This window comes from Atta cephalotes (assembly GCF_000143395.1).
Source record: "Atta cephalotes unplaced genomic scaffold scaffold00009, whole genome shotgun sequence".
Classification (NCBI taxonomy): Eukaryota; Metazoa; Arthropoda; class Insecta; order Hymenoptera; family Formicidae; genus Atta; species Atta cephalotes.
Genome location: NW_012130073.1, coordinates 4,663,863 through 4,667,816, shown reverse-complemented (window position 1 = coordinate 4,667,816; position 3,954 = coordinate 4,663,863).

Below are 3,954 nucleotides of genomic sequence, written 5' to 3'. Positions count from 1 at the left end.
GTACCCTTTACGGGTACACGTACTNATATATATATATATATNTAATGTACTATTACAATATTCTACTCTATTTACTTTAACTTCCCTTTTAAAATTCGGTAAATTCCTTTGTAACATATTTTATAAGTCATTGCGTCATTTTATATCTTATTTCTAAGCATTAATTATTTATCATTTTTTTTATGAATCGTACATACATCCCATCTACAAACAGCCGTATATCCCATCTCTATGGGATATACGACAATGCAAAAATTTCAAAAATTTTTTTTTAATATAAAAAATAAGTAACACAATCAATACTAGAAAAACAATTCGACACTCAGTTCTAAAAAGACTGCAATATGATATATATGCAAGTACATATATAGTGTATATTAAGTAATTAAAGATTGAATTATTTTAAAGCAATAAAGATCCAGCTTCGACCGTAATAAACATTTTTCCAGTATTGATTATATTTCTCACTTATGCGGTCTAAAATAAAGATTCTTAATAAAAAATAAGTATTTCAGATTCTTAATCTTTTTCATAGACAATATAAAGATTTTGATAAATTGATATCATGATAAAAATTTTATTTACCTTAAATATAATAAATAATATTTACTAAATTAAATTTGGCGTATATACCAAAGTTAACTTATGCATAAACGTATTAAGGTTATAATAACTTTTTTATATGGCAAAAAATGTTAAAAGATATATTTATAAAATGGAATTTTATTTTTGTTATGAGAATCTATCAATACGATATCACGTGCAATTTAAAAAAAATCTCTGAGGAGTCCAATTAAGACACTAATGTGTCGGGAAGCAGCAGAAATGAAGCGGAACGAAGCTTCACCGATAATTTTCAGACAAGCGTCAATCACTATATCATACTTTCAATGGAAATTGGTTATTTATCTGGAGTCTACTCATTCATCCTTAATTAACGTAACTGTGCGTGATATCCAGATGTTTCTAAGCTAAGAATCATGATCGACAGATTTCTTCTTAGACTAACCGAGGTAATTTATATCGATCCAAGCTTAAAGGGGAGGAAAACGGAGTGCCGTTGATGTTAAAATCCCTCATTATCCAGGAAAATCATGATCATTATCGTATTTTATCTTTCTACTTGTCACTTATAAGACTCAACTTACTCACTGCCTGAATCGAGAAAAAGTTTCAAGGCATATGAGAAACTTTAAATAATGAATGCCTCCTGAATAAAAAGTCCACGATCTCAAGGTTCATTTATCAAGACATAGAATATGAAATTGATAATATTATTCTATGCATATTATTATAAATAATCACAAATAAAATATTTCATTTATTTAATCTGTAAAAGAATTTAAGTTATCGGTTGCTACTTCCTTTTCATTCAATAAATCATAATTAGATATTTTAATTATTCTCTCTTTTAATAAATATTATTTAATAAAGTGATAAAAATTTCATAATAACGGATACATATAAAATATGTATTTGCATTATTACATGAAATATAAAAAAAGTGACACGCATATATATCGACTGACATATTTTCTTTGTATTTTATATCATTGGAGGAATATATTAATATCATAGTATCAATAAATGTTGTCATGTACCTATATAGATTATTAAAATTGTATGAATACACTTATACACTTTCTTCAAGTAGCTTTCATATAATTCCTTCAAATAAAACCTGCTGGAAGTTCAATAAGAAGATAAATCCACAAAAAATATAAAATCTTGTTCCGCGCAGTCTAGCACACATGTCAATTTATATAAAACTGAAAACGTAACGCTGATTGACAGCCGAACGCATCGTCAACAATGTGTTAATAATCGTAACAGCATCCGATATCCGGTAGATATTGATGACTGGCGATCGACTCTGCAGTCTACACTCGTCATTTATGCGGAGATATGCCTGTCGAGTGAAGCCAGAACAACGGATCAGCCGGCTCGACATTTTTCCCGACGGATACATTTTTAATTACGAGCGGGATGTTGCTGCTTTTTGCTAACCTTTATATCAAGTAGTGAAGAACGCGGTCGAAGTGTGCACCATACGAATCTTGTTTCTGTCCGGATTTCCTTTTACTATGTGCCTTTCTTGCGCATGCTACCTGCGATTATCCACGGCTCGTCATTCATGCCTGATCAATAAGCTACAGTTAATTGCCCACGCTGCGGTAGAACGAATTATACGTCAGAGTTCAGCGTCCCAACTGGGATACGTTCGTCTGATTTTAATTAGCGCAATATATATCCGCGTATATATATTCGCAATGAATCCGATCTATTCCAAATCAGATTAAGCGATCGTCGAGCTTTCTTGCGAATCGAGAGCTAATTTGAAATGGAAACGAAGTGCCCAAGACTATTTCATACACTTTCTTTCGGTATCTTTAAACATCGTATATGTAAACGCATTTATGTAGCATCCAAGACTCGAGTCCACTAAATGATAAACTGAATGATAATGTGTAAACGAGGATGCAATTCCGATTCAATTTTACCAACGATACTTGCACAAATCACTTTCTACTTTATTTATTCATATTTAGAAATGGATTTGATAATGAAAGTTACATTTAACTCGGTACATATCTCGCGCGTTATAATGACCTTTTGCCATAGATATACTAAATGCGAATAATCGATCAAAATCACCGAGAGGAGTATTGGACTACGCGGATATCGGCCAACAGTTGCGGTAATTAGCGCATCGCTCACAGTTCAATTAACCGAGCTAGTTTTTTTAAACGTACGCTATACGTGTTCGTTTCTACATGTTCGCAGAAACCTGCAGAATGTCATCAATATCCATCAAGCCAAATCATAACTGCTGCCACGCGACGAGCGCAGGTCTCCAAATCGCTCACGTTCAACTTCTTAGCGTCACGTCGGAGTCATTATATCAAACTTCTTCCCATTTGATAATTCCTACCCGATAATCTCGATCAACCGTCTCCTTCACATCATACGCACCGAATTGTGCGCGAAACGAAGAGAATGGCTCGTTCGAGCTCGAAGATTCGGTTGATCGCGAGTAACGGAAGACGGAGGTTGCATGGCTTTATCTCGCGAGAATGAAAACTCGCGTTACGAAGCATATATATGTACATAGCATCTACTCTCAGAGTCTTCTTCTTTCGCTTCCGACGCTCTCCGCCATCTCGGGCCGGGGATATCGATATTGAAACGTAAAAAAGATTCAATCAGTCGCGAAGTTTCAGCGCCAATCAATCACCCCTTCCCGCAGCTCCTCGTCTGTTCAGCTTTAGGACGCGAAAGCTTCCTCGCGCGCAGCCCGCACTGGCGCGCCTGATCGCGACGACGACGCTAAAATGGCTGTGAGAGAGAGAGAGGAGAAGAGAGGGATAGGACGAGGGAATGAGACAAAGATAGAGAGACCGTGGTCAGAAGTGCGACAGGGAGGCATCGATGGGCTACGAAGGGCTTGGGGAGAGAGGATCGCGGATGAGAGAGGAAGAATGTCGTGGGGCCGAATGCGAGAGCGAGTTGGAGAATGAGCTTTCGGGTGCACGACGGAGTCGACGCACTGGAAGCTCGCCGTGCTTGCGGCGGGAGCTTCAGTAGCCGCTCGTACGTCGACCGGAAAACCTTCCACGTCGTTACATCGTCCTTATACGCGCCGCCGTCAACGAGATCGTAAAGGGGTCCGCGACCTACGCACCCCTCGATCCCTAATTTCAGTGTTCATATTTTTTCTTTTTTTTCATTTTCGAATTATCGCCATCAGTTCGCATTGTCCGAAGTTTAACGCGAACAATTAAAAAGAAAAGGATAATCAAGGAAGATACACACATACACACACACACACACACACACACACACACACATACACACGCACGCACACACATATACACACACCACTCACTCACACACACACACACACACACACACACACACACACACACACACACACACACACACACACACACACAC